Here is a 20,810-nt window from a genome sequence, read left to right as displayed (position 1 = left end):
TGAACTGAAACACATGGGAATGTACATTGATAGCTAGAGACATGTGGGATATGAATGCGTTTCCACATGCATGGTTTAAAGATAATCAACTAAACCACTCCTTTTGTTAGGCCTAGACTCTATCCAAGTGGCACATTTATCAGAATGCATCTTCCTCTGCAGCTGATTAGGCCTAACAGGCATAGCATCTTAACTTGTATTCTTAGTTGCTTTATGACCTCTTCAGGACACATCAATAACCACATTTAAAAGGAAACAGAAAAGCCAGAGAAAGAGGTAACTTGCCTGAGGAGAAGCCCTCCCATCTCCATTGATGCTTCCTCTAGGTGATCCCGTGGCACTTCTCCTGCCACTCTATAGCAGGAGGCAGGAGAGAGAGGTTAGAACAACCTAGGTCCTGGTTTAACCAGGGCTGGGTCTGCAATGGAACACTATTCCCTATATACTGTAGTGCAATACTTTTGACCAATACTTTTGACTATGGGCCCTGGTGACAAAGTAGTGCACTATATAGGGGCCATAGTGAATAGGGTGCAATTTCAGACGCAGCCCTGGTACCTGGACCTGTTAGTCTTCCATATGTCCCACACCCAGCCATCGTGCACAGTACCGCTACACCTCGATTACTCTGTATAGGATCAAGCAATATTAGCAGAGCCATCTAATATACATGGCTCTGAATATTAGTATTGCTTGGACAGGAGCAATGCAGGGACTTATGGGTACTGTAGTTGGGTACCCTCATGCAAACTTGGATTAAACAGAGGGGTTAAATTACAAGATAGAAGGCATCTCTACTGTACAACATACAGTAACAGAACAGATAGGAGTTCAAATAGATCTACAGCTAGTAGCCATTAAACTACAACTGGTAGCCATTTGTCTACACAGCAGCCATGAGGTCAAAACAAACAGTCAAACTTGATTAGAGGAGCCAGTAGGTGAAGAGGTTGAAGGTCAAAGGTTTGGCATTGCTGTGGATCACTGCAGCAGGGTGTTATTGTAGGTTAACTAGAACATAGTAAAGACAGGTGTAGTAGCGTTGTTGTGAACATTAGCTGGGTAGCCTGGCTGGTTGGTTATAGAAAAGATCAGAGTTTGGTGCATCGGCCACCAAACAGAAGAAAATGGACTGAAAGAGGGAGGGGTTGCCTGAAATTGTCATCTTCAGTTTTAAAAAGGTTTTTAAATATTTTGCTACAGAACACGACCCAGTTGTTGGCCTACTTGTAAGCTTGTTAACAGTTTCCTCCCCTCCTTTGAGTAACATTGATACTAGATAAGAAAAGCAAGGGGTTTTCTGCAAGTGTGATCTTTAAATCCGACCAGTGATACCAGTCAAGGAGCTGTCTCAGTTACAAAGAAATGTTGAGAGCACACTTACACATGAAACAAACATATTACAGACAGTTATACACCCATTGCAAAGTATCAAAAATATTAATAAATTATGATTCAACAAATGAAAACCTCTATACAAATGTATTATGGGAGTTTGAGGTTGCAATTTGAGACTGATGAGAAGGGACACATTTGTTTGCTGTGAGGCTACAAAGCAGCAGGGTCTGCTTTGACTACAACAACAAGTCATTTAATTTGACTTTGGATCTGAGTGTGAGTGTTTGTAGGTCAAACCAATGCCCCCTAACCCTGCCTTACAGGCAGACAAACGGAAGAGCCCCAGAGTGGCTGAGTGAGATGCTCAGAGTAGTGGAAAACAGGCCTGACTTGCTCTCAATCAATGAATTATACATGGCCTAATAATGTCTAGACACAACCCATCCCCACCCCTACAACCCAGACTGTGAAGGCTGCCTACAACTACACCCAAACAGTCATTCCAAGATGCTGTTTAGGTTAGGCTGTGTGTGCAGACAGGGCACACAAAGGAGGAAAACAGTACTGTCACTCTGGATGTGAAGACTGGCAGTGGTATCATTAACCAGCAGCCTAGTTTTAGTTGTTGTACACAGTCTGTCAGGCCACTGGCCAAGGCATGATGACTAACCGTACTGACAATGATGTTGGCAGATCTAAGGGGGCTGGATAGGTATAAGCAGTGTAGTGCTGGAGCAGGATGTACCAGGGCATGTTTGTAAGGGTTCTCTTTAGCAGATGACAACAGTACTGGTATGGTGGTACTGTGTCAGACAGTCAGTCAGGCTAGTGTACCAGCAACATGTGCCATAGTCTCTGTAGTTGTACACAATCTGGCAGGGCATATAAAGGGATATCTAGCCAAACAGAAGGATGTAGGCTGTGTTCCCTACATAGTGCACTATGTATTCCATTTGTTGGGAATAGGGTGCATCCCTGACATTCAGGACACATCGTATTTTCCCCTCTGCAGTTGTACCAAGCCAACAGATGACTAACGATACTGTGTCAACAGACAACTATGCCAGCCTGGCTTTGCTTCCAGACACCAGGTGGTGGAAAGCAGAGCTACACTGGTACTGTGTTTCAAGGTCAGAAGTAGAGGACGTCTGCAGTCTCTGCAGTCTCTGCACTCAAACACAGAAAAAAAACTAGGCTAACAGGAAAGCTGCTCGCCCAGAGAACGTCTGCAGTCTCTGCACTCAAACACAGTAAGAAACTAGGCTAATAGGTTAGCTGCTAGAGGACTCCAAGAGGGCTAAGGACAGATTAGGATGTCAGTGTGTTAAACTGAACAGCTCTCTGCAGTTATGAGGAACAAGTAGGCTGCGTGTTTATAAAAAGGCACATTTACCATGTACTTTCAAGTTAAAAGTTTTGTACAAACACACATGGTCACACACAAACTACATTTATGGGCTAATATTAGGATGTGATTCCAACTTAACATTGCTCAAAATAGTAACATATCTCTGAGTCAGTACCTATTATTTAAATAAATAGCCTATCATTTGCAATATCTGTTGATTCCACAGTTATAGTAAAACACATACTATATTATAGTCAGGTGAAGAGTGATGATATTTTGTTAAATGGTCCCGGGCCCTTCCCAATAACGCAGAAAGAAAGAAAATATAGAAAAATAAAACATGTACTAAAAGTAAGACAGAATGAGTAAAGATAACTTGTTAATTCTTGATGAGTGTGGTGACAGCCTAGAGAAGGATTCAGTCCATCTCTAAATGCAGACCATGTGTAATCCTCCAGACAGACAGATGAGGCTCGCCAGCCCATTGTGCTCTGTTTTTCAACAGCAATCTAGCCTGTAGCCTAGTCTGTCTGTGGGGTCAATTCCATTTCAATTCAGGAAGTCAATTGGAATGTCAACCCCAACCCTGCTGGCTAGCTAAATGTTTCAGGGGGGACAACTTGGTCTATTCTAAGAGCATGAGATTGAGACCAATGTATTGTGTGGTATTTTCCAATGGTATTTCAATAGATGAAGTGAGGAGGAATAGGAATGCATTATTCTAGTTCCCCCTGCATTATTCTAGTTCCCCCTTTTAATTTTTTTTATTTTACCAGGCAAGTCAGTTAAGAACAAATTCTTATTTTCTATGACGGCCTAAGAACAGTGGGTTAATTGCCTGTTCAGGGGCAGAACGACAGATTTTGTACCTTGTCAGCTCGGGGATTTGAACTTGCAACCTTTTGGTTACTAGTCCAATGCTCTAACCACTAGGCTACACTGCCGCCCCAATAATGCAATGGTATTTCAATAGATGAAGTGAGGAGGAATAGGAATGCATTATTCTAGTTCCCCCTGCATTATTCTAGTTCCCCCTGCATTATTCTAGTTCCCCCTGCATTATTCTAGTTCCCCCTGCATTATTCTAGTTCCCCTTGCATTATTCTAGTTCCCCTTGCATTATTCTAGTTCCCCCTGCATTATTCTAGTTCCCAACACCAGCTTGGTTGTTTTGGTGTACAATCTTTTTTAATATAAATATGTCACTCAACAACAATCGGAAGGGCATTGTATTGTTGGATGGGCTGTTTGTTTGACCACTACTAATCAATTATATTGAGAAGGGTAAATATGTATAAAATGAAATAAAGGAAAATCTTTCATGGCTCTAGGAAAAGCTTCAACTATGCAAGCTAAGTAGAGAAGGTCCGGAGGTGGATCGCATGACTATAAACTCTCCAAACAGAAGACGTTTGGGGTGAGAAGTGGGAACGGGGAAGGGAATAAAATCTATAGTTAACTATACAGGAGGTTGGTAGGGTTTCAAGGGCAAGCAACTATAAAGGATAACTAAAGACAAAGGGGAATCGGGATAACATCCTTTTCTGTCAATTCAGAGACAACTGAAAGAGAGACTATTGAATAACAACAAACCGGCATACTGAAGAAAGCACAACAAGCTTCTATCCCAACAGTCACATTTACAAACCAACAATCACTCCCAAGGGATTAGATGCAAGGTTAGGTGGTGGTGAGATGCCTTCAAGTTACGAACATCAAAGAAAACAGATAAGGAGGAGGAAAAGACAGAGAGAGCAGGGTGCAAGCAGTCTTCACTGGTTCTAAACAGCAGGCCAGCTCCTCTACCCTCTACCCAGGAGCGAGGAAAGGAAAACGAGAGGGGCAGGAGGAGGAGGAGAGGAGGCAGGGGTGGGTGTGAGGGGGGCGAACCGAACTCACCGCACTGGCTACCTGAGCAACCTGAGCCTGAGGTGCTTTGGGGGGTGGCTTTGATTGGTCCAGAGCAAAGATAGTATACTCAGAGAGAAAAGCAGGTTCGGCTATCATCCCGGCCAGCACCTGACCCCAGGTCAAAGGTCAGTGTGTCAACGGGACGACAGATGAGGGGGGGACAGAGAGCAATGGGAAAAACAACAACACCATGAGAGTGAGTGAAACAGCGTTGAGGAGAGTGTAGTCTCTGCCCAGATTCTCTGGAGAGACACTGGTCAGAGAGAGAAAACGAAAGTGAGAGAATCTGACAAAGAGACAGAGGAAAAACATAGAGAGCGAAAGACTGGTCAAAGAGAGACAGAGAGAAAGAAAAGATGGAAAGAACACCCAATCAACATTAGGGCGATGTGGTATTTACTGAATTTGACATCCTAGTATCTGTGTCCTCCATTGTGAAATAGCCTTTCATGAGATTGATAGAAAGGTAGGCCTAAATGTTAACATCTTATCTTTTAAACGAGGATGTCCAAGTCATCATTAAGCTACACATTTTTATGAGGCTAAGTTGCCTACATTTTTGTGGGGCACAGAAACAGTGAAGTCAAAGGAGTAAAGGCTGGAGCTGACGGTGAGCTAGAGATGATTTGAATACGATGAGGAGGAAGAAGATGCCTCTAGGCTATCTGAAGCCATATAGTGGGGATGGCGTCTTTCAGGGGTGATGATAAAGCCGGGTGCTGTCAAAGGGCTGGAAGCCTGAAACGTCTAGCCTACAATTCACTACCTCAGGCTGGATTTGGTTGGTGAATATCTTAGGCTTGAGTTGAGATTTAAAATGCGGAATCAATCAATTATTTGCTGAGGAAGCTTATTTCTTACAATGGATTTTGAAATGGATGTGTTGAAAATAAAGTTGTTTAGCCTATGATCTTTGGTAAAAATGTTTTTTTTATTTTTTTATCTGACGACGTGGATATGCCAAATTGGATTTACTGTACAAAACACTATAATTCAAAGTTCTAATATCAAAATGCTGTTGTATATATTGGCATTCATTGAGATCCATCCACCTACACCTTAACTGAAGTTAAAAGTCTGTGTCAATAGATCAGCTCCACCAGCAGTCTTCAGACGATGATTGACTGTAGCCTAATTGCTGCATAATGGCCTAGGCTACTTCCTCAGAGCAGTCTACCTGAGAACACGTCACTTCACTTGTTTAGGCTACATTCCAAAGGCAGAGGTCATTAGAAAAAAAACTTGGCATGCCGACACATTGTGGTTCACCCATGGAATTAATTGAAGTACTATCCTAGACCTGAACAATAAAAAATAAAAACAATTGGCTAGGACTTGAAGACAGTCAGAAAGGTTTAGCTTTCTTTTCAATAGTGGAAATATTTCTTAACCCTATTCATTTGGTAATTTATTGGATAAAAAAAAACCTAGTTTTCAGGTCTAATAAGTGATTGAAATTAAGCAGGTCCGCAATTTACTTCGTCGGCAATTTCCACTAATTAGGCTAAATTGCCTCCATCCATGTTGGTCATGGTTTGTTTTAATTAGCTTTAAATGGATGCAGGGCTGAGACTTAAGGGATGATACTGGTTAAACAGCTACAGAAACTTTAAACCCTTGGATATGCATTAGGGCAGTTTTATGATGCAGCAGAGCATGGCGGCGTAGTCCTCTGGAAGCACTGCAGACAAGTCAGGGCTCTTGAACTCAGGTCCTGGAGGGCCGAAATACTTCTGGTAGCAAACTGCACTCACCTGGGGCCTTATTTATCAATCATGCTAATGCACAAATCTGTGCATAAACCATATGTGGGATCATTTGCACGGAAAGTGTGAGATTTATCAACATGAACGTTTGCTTGAGAGTGTGTGTAAATTTAGACACAACCATGCCAAGTGGTGGAATAAGGGAACTGCTGCTTGTCAAGCATAGAATGGGGAAAATATATCTTGAAAATGTCTGAACAATTTTCAGTTTCATTGTATTTCCATTGTGAATTCATGCAACATATCTTGACAGGCATATCATCTGACCACATCAGTGCATTTGTTACGATAATAATCCATATAAACTACAGTAATTTGTTAAATTAGAGGCACGTGTGAAAGCGAAACCATTGTTGAAATACAAAAAAATGATTTGATAATGGGAAATTGAATTAGGTTGATCTTGCTCTGGCATCAAGGCAAAGGGCGGCTACTTTGAAGAATCTAAAATCTTAAATATAATTTATTTGTTTAACACTTTTTTGGTTACTACATGATTCCATATATGTTATTTAATATGTTTGATGTCTTCACTATTATTCTACAATGTAGAAAATAGTAAAAATAAAGAAAAACCCTTGAAAGAGTAGGTGTGTCCAAACCTTTGACTTTTCGTACTGTATGTGAAGGCTTCCACTCTTAATGTGCAGGTGATAGGCTATATGACGTGCAAAAGACATTGCTGAATGTGATGGTACGCACAACTCTTTCATTCTGCATGAAAGCAATATTGGCCTAAACGCCTACAGGAGGGAGCTGTCGAGGATGGATGGCTTATTGGTGAGTGTTGCCTACTCATTTGAAGTAGATTTGCCATTGCCAAAGCAACTCATTGTCTTAATGGTCTTCTCTTTGTTGCCATGTTTTTATTTGTACTGGTCAACAACTGAGCGAGTCAAATAACAACTTTTGGTTGTAATCAATCACTGACACTATCACCTCACCGTGTTGTATATTCCCCACAGGCTTTAAAGGGGGGAATTTGACCATATATCAGTGCACGAGCACTGAGAACAATTGGTATTTATCAATGATTATGTGGGGGAAAATGACTAAACATTTCACTTAAGAGAACGATCTATTGTTATTTGTTAGTGTTTTTTTTACTGATACAAACGTGTCTGTGTGTCTTAGTCATAACACTGGGTGTATAGCTAAGAGCCGTTTGGGTGCGACCGCAGCATGTGACACATCCCATGTTTTACTATCTGCAGGAATTCAGCTGTGTGGAAACGTGCAGGAAGGAACAGACAATGGTGTGAGCTGTGGCAACGTCAACTATCTTAATCTGCACAGACAAGCAAATCACCTTTTACACCATGTTCCCGCACCTGTTTCCACACATCTGCTAACCACCACGTAAACAAAGACGTTGTACTTTCCTATAAAAGCTGAAACCCAACTCTGTTCATTGGGCCCTTAACTCTGCACGATTGAGTGATCGCTAACTTCTTCGATATAGGGGGCGATATTTTAATTTTTGGATAAAAAAACGTTCCCGTTTTAAACAAGATATTTTGCCACGAAAAGATGCTCGACGATGTATATAATTGACAGCTTTGGAAAGAAAACACTGACGTTTCCAAAACTGCAAAGATATTGTTTGTGAGTGCCACAGAACTAATGCTACAGGCGAAACCAAGATGAAATTTCATACAGGAAATGCTCCAGATTTTGAATGTGCTGTGTTCCAATGTCTCCTTATATGGCTGTGAATGCGCCAGGAATGAGCCTACACTTTCTGTCGTTTCCCCAAGGTGTCTGCAGCATTGTGACGTATTTGTAGGCATATCATTGGAAGATTGACCATAAGAGACTACATTTACCAGGTGTCCGCTTGGTGTCCTACGTCGAAATTATTGCGCAATCTTCAGCTGCGTCCACTTTTCCATTGGGTTCAGAGGAGAAAGGCAACTGCCACGAATGATTTATCATCGAATAGATATGTGAAAAACACCTTGAGGATTGATTCTAAACAACGTTTGCCATGTTTCTGTCGATATTATGGAGTTAATTTGTAAAAAGGTTCAGCGGTGTAATGACTGAATTTTCGGGGGGTTTTCTTAGCCAAATGTGATGAACAAAACGGAGCGATTTCTCCTACACAAATAAGATTTTTGGAAAAACTGAACATTTGCTATCTAACTGAGAGTCTCCTCATGAAAACAACCGAAGTTCTTCAAAGGTAAATTATTTTATTTGAATGCTTTTCTTGTTTTTGTGAAAATGCTGCCTGCTGAATGCTAGGCTTAATGCTATGCTAGCTATCAATACTCTTACACAAATGCTTGTGTAGCTATGGTTGAAAAGCATATTTTGAAAATCTAAGATGACAGTGTTAAACAAGATATAAGGCTAAGCTTGTGAGCCAATATATTTATTTCATTTCATTTGCGATTTTCATGAATAGTTAGCGTTGCGTTATGCTACTGAGCTTGAGGCTATGATTACGCTCCCGGATACGGGATTGCTCGACGCTAGAGGTTAACTGCTCCAAGTTGTTGTTTGAAGAATCTACAGTCTCTCTTCTTTTTGGTTCGAATTTCCATGATGATAATTACTTCCTACCGGTGTGCGTATGAGGCTCATAGGATTATTTGATAAATCACCCTTTTTCTATTCGTACGAACATTCTAAATTCTGTTCAGAAGTAGTATTTTAGAATAGCATATACGTAATATTGATAAATGAGGCGGCCCCTGGTGTCCGATGTCTGAATCAGTCCCTGATTCGAAGGAGAGGGTGAAAAACAGAAGTTTTTAGGCCCTCCAGGACCCGTGTTGAAGAGCCCTGGCCTAAGTCATCAATCCAAGAGGTGTTGGAGGAAGAGAAGGTAAACAGGGCTTTGGGACATACACATACACATATCATCTATGTCTAATGATGAGGGACAGTTTCTTGAACACAGATTAATCTTAGTTTCTAGAACCTCAATTGAAAGTGTTTTGCAGTCTAGGCAGGACTAGGCTTCATATGTTTCAGAGAAACTAGCCCGAAGCGTAAGATCTAGGACTAATATAACATTATTTCAAGTAATCCTTATAAGAAAGTGATCCTAAGAAGGCAGTGCGCATACTGTAGGCCAATTTCTCCTGCCTGCACAAGTTGCTGTTGCAGTGTAGAGCCAAAGCACATCAACAGAAGACTGTAGTGTAGGTCAGATGATATTACATACATCATTGAGGTTCATGTCTTACCTCTCTATCACTAGGTGAGGCTGAGGTATCTTGGTGCAGGGAGGGGTGTGTGTGGCTGCTACGTCTCTCTCCAGGGCCCATCTTAGGGAAAATTATTGATATTTATCATGATATAAACAACACATTTGTCCAACATGTTCAAGTCCAGAGTAAGGATGTCACTCTACACAATAAATATGCATCTGTTAAAGCTAGATAATATTGTTTTCTTCCCTTGGCTATCTTTAGGTAAGATTCTAGTGTTGACTCACTAAAAGACCAAGCTACCCTTACTAAACAATAGGCTACTATTTTCAGTAAACATTGCCAGCTTGACAGACAGGTTATATTAACACAGACTATGGAAAAAACATTATCTTGAGATACACAGACATCATGGGTTAAAATGAAATTATTATCCAGTAGGAGTGACATGCATGGAGCTGTCCAAATGAAGCCACCAGCTGACTGGCTAGACAGTTACAAGGAACTGTAGCTACAGTACTACTAACAAGTCCAGTCAATCAATTATTTAAAGATGATCTGGCTGGCTGGGACAAATGTAATGGTTCCACAGACAGCTACACTTGTTTGATTAAATGTAGACAAAACTATGATCATTGTTCTGTTATTGTGTTTTTTTAAGTCACATGACACTAGTGTAGATTAGCCTAGCTAGCTAGCTAGACTTTGGTTTGAAGCTGCTCAGACACGACTCCCTAAAAACACAACACTTCAATACATCTACGACCGGAAGTGACTTTTCGTAGCATTCTTCTTTCTTTCTTTGTTGTACTTTTACCCATTTCTCCACATTTTCATGGTGCCCAATAGGTAGTTAGTCTTGTTCCATTGTTGCAACTCCGCTACGGAGTTGGGTCGAGAGCCATGAGTCCTCCAAAACAAGACCCTGGCAAGACACACTGCTTCTTGACACACTACTCGCTTAACCCAGAAGCCAGCCGCACCAATGTGTTGGAGGAAACTCTGTCCAACTGGTGACCTAAGTCAGCTTGCAGGCGCCGGCCCGCCACAAGGAGCCGGCAGGCCAAACCCCTCCCCTACCCCAGACGACGCAGGGCCAATTGTGCACCGCCTCATGAGTCTTCTGGTCAAGGCCGGCAGTGACACAGCCTGGGATCAAACCCGCTGCTTTAGTGACACCTCTGCGCCATTCAGGAGGCCCTTTCTTCTTCTGTGGATTTTTTCTTTAACCTCTTGAAACTAGGGGGCACTATTTTTATCTTGGGAAAAATAACGTTCCCAAAGTAAACCTATTTCTCAGGACCAGATGCTAGAATATGCATATAATTGACAGCTTAGGATAGAAAACACTCTAAAGTTTCCAAAACTGTCAAAATATTGTCTGAGTATAACAGAACTGATATTGCAGGCGAAACCCTGAGGAAAATCCAATCAGGAAGTGCCTCTTATTTTGAAACCATTGTGTTCCTATGCACCCCTATTGCCCATTGAAAGGGATATCAACCAGATTCCTTTTTCTACGTATTCCCTAAGGTGTCTACAGCATTTTGACGTAGTTTCACACCTTTATATTGAAGAATGAATGTAAACGACTACATTGAGTAAGTGGCCAGCTGAGGGCTCTCAGAGTGATTCTTGCGTAAAAGACAGAGGTAGTCATTTTTCCTCTCGCTCCTACTGAAAAGCCAATTGCCCCGGTTGATATATTATCAAATAGATATTTGAGAAACACCTTGAGATGATTATAAAAACGTTTGCCTTGTTTCTGTCGATATTATGGATATAATTTGGATTTTTTTTGGCGTTGTCGTGACCACTATTTCCGGTGGATTTCTGAACATAACATGACCAACAAACAGAGGTATTTTGGGTATAAAAATAATCTTTATGGAACAAAAAGAACATTTGCTGTCTAACTGGGAGTCTCGTGAGTGAAAACATCCGAAGCTCATCAAAGGTAAACGGTTAATTTGATTGCTTTTCTGATTTTCGTGACCAAGCTTCCTGCTGCTAGCTGGACATAATGCTATGCTAGGCTATCGATAAACTTACACAAACGCTTGTCTTGCTTATAATAATATAATAACAATCACTCCCTTTTCCTCCCATATTTCTGGCATTGAAATAAAATGTGTTCCACTATCTCCATCTCCTCCTGACAATGATCACAACTTCCAGTTGGATATGTCCCCACAAAATTTCAATGTACTATTGAGCCTTGCGATTACACTATCCTCCCTTGTCGCTCAGCCTGAGGACCTCCCTGCCCCCACCTTTTCCTGAACCTTAGACAGGTGTCTTCCTTTCCCTCCCTTTTCCACAACTCTTGCCATTTGTTTTTAACCAACCCCTTGGCTTCTGCTTTACTGACTGACAATTCCATCTCAACATTAGGATGTTTAAGAACCTGCTTGGCGATATTAAAAATACTAATTTGTTCTTAACTGAATTGCCTAGTTAAACAAAGGTTATGTTTTAAAAAACATATATATGAACAAAATAAGAAATAATAATTATACTCCCACATGAGCTAGGACCCAGAGGAACATCACAAATATCCCCAACTGTCTTACCCTATACAAGCACTGCAAAACCTCATACAATACATCTGCCTGCTCCGAGACACAAATGATTTTAATTAAGCTCATCAGGAATCAGAGCAGATAAGTACCCTGCCTGGCCTCACCTCCCCCACCCACTCTGCAGCCAAGATTATGGTCATCAACTCTATTGTATCACTGCCACCTTAAACTCAGGAACACTAAAAGCTGTTTGGGGTCCTTAGATCTATATATGAATATATTCAAGAAAGCATAGTATTGTGTTCTTAAACTGTTCACTTACAACTAAATCTTTCCTCAATAGCTCTTACCCTCTCACGTAATCATAAATCTATCGCTGTCTGAGGGAGCAACCAAGGTGGGATAGCACGAAGAACCACAGAAGGGCTAAACTCCCAAACAACCCCATCTCTCTAGCCATGCCATTGACTATCCACCCAAATCTTGTATTCGGATTTTGTTAGTGTTCCCAGCACCATAGGAGTACCTTTTATTTGGATGTGTAACCTTATGTCCTTGTATATTTACCCAATATGTCATGGTTAGTTGTCTTAACTTTAACGGCAACTCCCTCAACTCTACCTGCATCGCTGCCACCGGGGAGGTCCTGAGTGCCCCACAACATATTCTTTGGGCTTGGCCCAGGATTACGTCGAGGTCCTTTTTTCTTTCTTTTTTTATGTTTTAAAGATGTCTGAGCTGCTGATCCATATGCTACACTTCCATAATCCAGTGAGGATCAGAGGAGAATATCTGGTGGACATTAACAGCACTATATAAAGCATTTAACACCAATCTATCTGCCCCCCACTCCATTCCTGACAGGCAACGCATCACATTCAATATTGTCTTTCCTTTGAGAACTACTGTTATTAATATGCTCTGTCCATGTCATTTGAGTATCAAACCAGACCCCCAGCAACCTAAACCCTCCCACTCTCTCCAGATTCCTTCCATACAGCTTCAAGTATATTTCCTCCCCAACATTCATGTAGAAAAAAACCCCGGTGGTTTCTCAACTGAAAATTCAAAGCCCCACCTGAGGGACCACTGATCAACTTCACTAATAGCTTCTTGAACTTTCCTGGCTGTATGGGTAATATTTCTCCCTCTTCCACAGTGCCCCGTCATCCGCAAACAATGACCTCCCAATATCAGGTCTCACCTAGGATAACACATTGTCAATCATAATAGAGAACAAAGGACTAATGACAGTTCCCTGGGGGGTACCATTATCTACCTCATAGCTTTCTGACAAAGAGCTCCGCACCCTCACTTCTATTGACCGGCCAAAGGAAAAACCCTTATCCAGTTGAAAACCTTTCCTCCAACCCCCCTGACATCCTTCCACATCATATCAGGCCTTCTGTACATCAAAGGAAACAGCTACCACCCCCTTATTTGCCTGTGCCTTCCGTATGACTGACTCAAGGCACAGTACAAGATCCATCGTTCCCCTGCCTTTTCTGAACCCACTTTAGTCTGGTGACATTAGTCCTCTACTCTCCAGAAAGTAAATCAGCCTTTCTGTTACCATCCTTTCCATATGTTTCCATACATGAGATGTGAATGCTATCGGCCTATAGCTTGAAGGACTAGTAGAGTTTTTCCCAGGTTTCCATATCGGCGCCACTACAACCTGCTTCCAACTTCCAGGCAGTTCCCTTCCTGCCTCACCTTACTGTAAAGGCACAATACTTTCGCCATTGCAGTGTCACTGAGACGAACCATCATGATGTAACATCTCCTCCTCCCCGGAGATGCTACCCCAGCTTTAGCTAAAGTTCTCTTCATCTTAGCCCACATAAAAAGGGGTATTCAATGCATCCTCCACCATCGCTCTCTGATCCAGGACCTCCAGATATTCTCCTCTGACCCTCTCTCTCCCACGCTGCCCCTCTTCTGTCAGATTATTTGAGCTGTGCACCTTCACAAATGCCTGGGCTAACATCTCTACAATCTGCCTTTTCAATCTGCCACTTTTCAGCACAGGGAGATCCTATTCTCATCTGACCCTACTCATCTTCTAAATCACCCCCCAAACCTCTCCTACAGGAGTGGTCCTACCTCTTAGCTGTCCTAATGATCCGCCTTACTACTGCTTGTCCCTGTTTATACTGAATCCAGTGCTGGAAATTATGGGACCTTTTCACATTCTGAAAGCCCGCTTCCTACCTTTCACAGCTCCTCTACACTCCTCAGTCCACCAGGGAACTGAGTTACTCTTTCGCCCTACTGTTCCCATAGGAATCACTTGGCTTGCAGCCCCTACTATCGCACCTCTTACTCTATCATTCACTGTTTCTATACCTGAATTGAGATCAACCTGAGACAGCTCCTGTTCACTCAAGTCCTGAAACTGACCCCACTCCGCTTTCCCAAATCTCCTCAATCCAATCCATTTGTGCTCCTGAGTGATGCAGTGGACTAAGGCACTGCATCTCAGTGCTTGAGGCTTCACTACAGAGACCCTGTTTTGAATCCAGGCTGTATCACAACCGGCCATGATTGGGAGTCCCATAGAGCGGCACACAATTGGCCCAGCGTCGTCCGGTTTTGGCCGGTGTAGGCCTTCATTGTAAATAAGTATTTGTTCTTAACTGACTTGCCTAGTTAAATAAAGGTTCAATTAAAAAAAATGGAATGTCCTACTGAATTTTCCACCCTCATTCCCACAGTACACGATAGGATAATGATACTATCCCCTGTAGATTCCTCCAAAACCTCCTAACTACATCTACCTGCCATTGAACTTGAGATCAGAGTAAGATCCAGAGCAGATTCATTTCCAGTTACTGGGTCAATCCTGGTTCCCCGGGCGTTATTAAGACTCAAGCCCTTTCTCATCAAGTAGTTCCTCCAACACTTGTCCATCTACATCTATCCGTACCCTTCCCCAGAGCGTACTATGAGCATTAAAATCCCCACACCACATTACCCATCTCCCATCTTGACCTTCTACATTTCCAACTGCCAACAACTCTCTTACAGGGGTTGTAAAATTACACTATGAGCATATTCCCCACTCCCAACCGCTACATACTCCTGCTCAACTCCCTCTCCCACATGCCTTTATGGGATCCCCCACTTTATAAAGGTAGCACACACCCCTCCTCCCCTATCTCTACAGACTGAAACATAACCTTGTATTAAAAAAAATCTAGAGTAGCTTTCAGCTATGTCTCCTGGAGACATATCACATCAGGTTTGGCTGGTAACTCATCAAGAAACTGTTGTTTGAACTCCTGCCCATTAACCATCAAACTTCTGGCATTCCATTGAAGGATTAACATCATAATAACAACAACCAATAAATGATTCCTGGCTAGAATGATTCTCAATCTTATTGAGGTCATCCTGTACATTTTCCCATGTCAGTCCTGTGATCCCAGGATACTTCACTGCCTGCTCCACTATGATCGGTATCTTCTTAGTCTTAGATTGTAATTTTTATGTGCAATTGATTGCTGCTGTCACAAATGTAACAACCATCCTCATGTCTCCTACCAGTCTTGTGTTCTCCCCCATTCTGCTCACTACATCACACCCAACCTGCAACCCGACCTGCCCTGGAATACCTGTCCTTTTAGGTTCCCCGCTTGTTTCTGTGTGATCTACCTTCACTGCTTCTCATCTCATTTTTCCTATACACACTGTCGCCATATGCCCAAACCTTTGACAGTTATTGTAACACAATGGTTTCGGAACATAAGCTCGCACATAATAACTCATAACTAATCCTACATTTTTCTGGCAGTACCTGATCCTTAAAGTTTAGTAGCACTGACAGGCTATCCACCTTCTTCCCATCTCGTGTCATCTGAAGGCGCTTTCCCTCATTAACTTCTTATGGCTGGGGGGCAGTATTGAGTAGCTTGGATTAGAGGTTGACCGATTAAATCGGAATGGCCGATTAATTAGGGCCGATTTCAAGTTTTCATAACAATCTGAAATCGGTAGTTTTGGGCGCCGATTTTGCCTTTATTTAATCTTTATTTAACTAGGCAAGTCAGTTAAGAACACATTATTTTCAAAGACGGCCTAGGAACGAGGCAGAACGACAGATTTTTACCTTGTCAGCTCAGGGGATCCAATCTTGCAACCTTACAGTTAACTAGTCCAACGCTCTAACCACCTGCCTCACGAGGAGCCTGTCTGTTATGCGAATGCAGTAAGCCAAGGTAAGTTGCTAGCTAGCATTAAACTTATCTTATAAAAAACAATCAACGACTGTCGTTGCTCCAATGTGTACTTAACCATAAACATCAATGCCTTTCTTAAAATCAATACACAAGTATGTATTTTTAAACCTGCATATTTAGCTAAAAGAAATCCAGGTTAGCAGGCAATATCAACCAGGTGAAATTGTGTCACTTTTCTTGCGTTCATTGCATGCAGAGTCAGGGTATATGCAACAGTTTGGGCCGCCTGGCTCTTTGCGAACTAATTTGCCAGAATTTACGTAATTATGACAAAACATTGAAGGTTGTGCAATGAAACAGGAATATTTAGACTCATGGATGCTATCCGTTAGATAAAATATGGAACGGAATAAACGTTTTGTTTTCGAGGTGATTTCCGGATTTGACCTAAGGCTCGTATTCCTGTGTGTTTATTATAGTTAAGTCTATGATTTGATATTTGATAGAGCAGTCTGACTGAGGGGTGGTAGGCAGCAGCAGGCTCGTAATAGTCAAAGGTATATGGTTTAGAGAGAAATAGTCGAAGCGTTAGAATTCCTGTAAAAACTTGCGGCTGAACTTGAAAGAGGTTCCTTCGTTATTTTACCGTTCATGTCTTCCATAGAGAATGTCTTGATCTACTTCAAATAAGGTCTGTGTTTCGTGCAGGCTTAAACTGCCTCTGCGTTTTGATACCCGTGTAAATCTCACTAGGATAAGGTAATGTTTGTCAACATATTTTAAATACACTCTACAAAAAAAATGATATTCGCTTATATTTAGCCAATATTGATCAGAGTTACCTTGTCCTATGGATATCTACACAGTTATAAAATTGGCAAGGTGGTGTAAGCCTACACGAAACACAGACCTTATTTTAAGTGAATCTAAAAATATTCTATGGAATAAATAAATGAAGGAACCGCTTTTCAGATTTTGCTAGAAGGTGTCATAGGAATTATGACTCGCACTTTGGTAGTCAATTCTTACCATGTCCATTATTAAAATAGGATTTCCTGCATATAGAAATGACAGTTTTTGTTTTAAACATTCATCACAGGTAACTCAAACTCTATTTTTATTCAAACAGTTGAGAGTATTTGTCTCCTAAGCAGACTCTTCAGTATCATTGTCACTTCAGAGCTGTGTGTGTTTTACAGATGGCAGAGAAAAGCAGAGCTCCAGTGTGGGACTATTACATGGAATTGGCACCAGGGAAAGCAAGGTGTCTTATTTGTGATAAAGATGTAAGCATGGGGTCAGCAATGGCTAAATCAAAAAATACCACCAACCTATGGAATCACCTTAAGAACACCCATCCAAAAGCCCATGTGTATTATTGAGTTAAAATAAAAGTGTTCATTGTTCATTCAGTATTGTTGCAATTGACATTATTACAAAAATGTGTGTGTGAATATACCTTTTTTATTATTATTTTAAATCAACCAATTAAATCGGTAGCGGTTTTTTTTGTCCTCCAATAAATCGGTATCGGCGTTGAAAAATCATAATCGGTCGACCTCTAGCTGCTACTCAGGCCCAGAAGCTAAGATATGCATTTTGATAGAAAACACTCTGAAGTTTCTAAAACTGTTTGAATGATGTCTGTGAGTATAACAGAACTCATATGGCAGGCAAAAACTAAACTAAGTGCCTGCGCCTTGTGAATTTGGATTTGTGAACTAAACACGCAAACAAAAAGGAGGTATTTGGACATAAATGATGGACTTTATCGAACAAAACAAAAATGTATTGTGGAACTGGGATTCCTGGGAGTGCATTCCGATGAAGATCATCAAAGGTAAGTGAATATTTATTATGCTATTTATGACTTCTGTTGACTCCACAATATGGTGGGTATCTGTATGGCTTGTTTTGGTCTCTGAGCGCTGTACTCAGATTATTGCATGGTGTGCTTTCTCCGTAAAGCTTTTTTGAAATCTGACACAGCGGTTGCATTAAGGAGAAGTATATCTTTAATTCCATGTATAATGCTTGTATTTTCATCAACATTTATGAGTATTTCTGTAAATTGACGTGGCTCTCTGCAAAATCACCGGATGTTTTGGAAGCAAAACATTACTGAACATAATACGCCGATGTAAACAGAGATTTTTGGATATAAATATGAACTTTATCGAACAAAACATACATGTATTGTGTAACATGAAGTCCTATGAATGTCATCTGATGATGATCATCAAAGGTTAGTGATTAATTTTCCTATTTCTGCCTTTGTGACTCCTTTCTTTGGCTGGAAAAATGGCTGTGCTGACCTACCATAATCGCATGGTATGCTTTCGTCGTAAAGCCTTTTTGAAATCGGACACTGTGGAGGGATTAACAACAAGTTTATCTTTAAAATGGTGTATAATACTTGTATGTTAGAAGAATTTTAATTATGAGATTTCTGTTGTTTGAATTTGGCGCCCTGCACTTTCACTGGCTGTTGTCAAATCGATCCCGTTAACGGGATTTCAGCCGTAAGATGTTAAGAGAGCCTCCCTTCAAGTGGTCCTTTATATATTTCACGTTAACAAATTCAGTAATAACTCCCTTCACCCACTGCCGTCCAGTTTGATTCGGCATGCTACTATCCACCGCACGTTTACATACCTGCTTGAGTTTGAGCGCCTTCCCATACTGTTAAACATTGATACACACCACCAAACTTCCATCACAAAGAACTTTAGCAGACACCTGTCCTTTAAAAAAAAATGTAACCATTATTTTACCAGGTAAGTTGACTGAGAACACGTTCTCATTTACAGCAACGACCTGGGGAATAGTTACAGGGGGTGGAGGGGGATGAATGAGCTAATCGTAAACTGGGGATTATTAGGTGACCTTGATGGTTTGAGGGCCAGATTGGGAATTTAGCCAGGACACCAGGGTTAACACCCCTACTCTTACGATAAGTACAATGGGATCTTTAATGACCTCAGAGAGTCAGGACCACCGTTTAACGACCCATCCGAAAGACGGCACCCTACACAGGGCAGTGTCCCCGATCACTGTTGGTCAGGGTTGGTGTCCCCGATCAGTGTCCCCGATCACTGCCCTGGGGAATTGGGATATTTTTTAGACCAGAGGAAAAAGTGCCTCCTACTGGCCCTCCAACACCACTTCCAGCAGCATCTGGTCTCCCATCCAGGGACTGACCAGGACCAACCCTGCTTAGCTTCAGAAGCAAGCCAACGCGATCAGACCGCCATGACTCTACCCTCATCATTCAATTTCACCAAAACCTTGAACTCCACTTCTCAGTACAACACTGAAAACCAAACTTCGCTCATCACTACTCTCCCCCGACAAGACCTGCAAAGGCTCCTCAGGCTTCATCTTCTTCTTAATCTTTACTCTCACTACTCTACCTCCACCTTTTACCACTCCATTTCATCCCATCCTCAACTCCTAACCCCCCTTGCTACCTTTCCATTCCTCTCTGCTCATGTCACAGCCAAGTGTTGCTCAAACACCTACACAGGACTTCACTCTCCAAATGAGAACCTGTTTTGTAGCAGGTTAGGAGTTCTTATTATACTTTAGTGGTTAAAAGAACATATGGTGCTTTCAAGACAACTGGGAACTCGGAAAATCATGACAGCGATTTTCAGGTCAGAACTCTAGAAAGATGCCAGAGTTGGAATTCCAAGTTGGAGGACCATTCAAACGATTTTTCCCAGTCCGAGCTCGTTTTTGTCCATGTTCCCAGTGTTCCCAGTTGACTTGAACACACTGAAGTCAGATTTCCGAGTACCCAGTTGTTTTTAACGCGGTATTACGCAGCAGATTAGGATAATTAGGCATTCTTCTAAACAGCAACGAAAGGGGTCACTTCTGGTCGTAACTGTATCGAATTGGCGTGATTTTATGGAATCGCCACACTTTCGGTTCTGAGCAGCTACCAAATTAGTCGTTTTGCAGAATAGTGGGAAGATAGACATTTGAATTTGGCTATGGTTGTTGTGTTTTAGCGAAAACGTTAAGGTAGCAAACAAACTAGCCTAGCGCGATAGTTATCTAGCTAGCTAGGCAAATCAAAATACTCCTTTCTGTCCTAGCTACCATGACATGTTATAGTTCGAACAGCTGAGTTTGACAACTCGTAAACCAACCTGGGCCTGTTGTGGTGACTGCGCATTCCGTTGCGGCAATTGCTCCTCATTTATCTTTTGCTGCTTTAGTTTCTTGAACATCTTTTCATCCAGATGTTGTTACTTCCAAGCGAAATGTATTTTATTGTAATGTAATTCCTGTATTTAGTATTATTCCTGGTCACTCGTCTCTTCTTGCAGGTGACTAGTGTAGTGCGCATGTGCAGTCGACGTGGAGCAAAATGAGCGACAGAGTATTAAGCTACGACGAGCGGAGTGGGACAAACAATGCCAGTGCTTCAGCGTTCAAGTGCTCGTAGGTACTAGATTTCAGCAGGCAAAGGGGTGACACAGTTGGTGCTTTCATGACAACTAGGAACTCGATTTTAAACGCGGTCAAATCATGACTTCCGTGATCTTCAGTATTCCCGAGTTTCCGACCTGAAA

The 20,810-nt window shown here is 41.7% G+C and overlaps 1 long non-coding RNA gene across 1 annotated transcript; it reads right to left on the bottom strand.

The window, feature by feature from the left end:
* Positions 1–267: 267 nt before the first annotated feature.
* On the bottom strand, positions 268–20,423 carry LOC135523511 (uncharacterized). Its single transcript, XR_010452834.1, has 3 exons — positions 20,385–20,423; positions 9,561–9,641; positions 268–354 (listed from the first exon to the last, which is right to left on the bottom strand). It is a non-coding gene; the product is annotated as an uncharacterized LOC135523511 (long non-coding RNA).
* Positions 20,424–20,810: the final 387 nt, after the last annotated feature.

The sequence above is a fragment of the Oncorhynchus masou genome, chromosome 31 (assembly GCF_036934945.1).
Source record: "Oncorhynchus masou masou isolate Uvic2021 chromosome 31, UVic_Omas_1.1, whole genome shotgun sequence".
In the NCBI taxonomy this organism is placed as follows: domain Eukaryota; kingdom Metazoa; phylum Chordata; class Actinopteri; order Salmoniformes; family Salmonidae; genus Oncorhynchus; species Oncorhynchus masou.
This window is presented reverse-complemented; position numbering and strand designations above follow the sequence as displayed.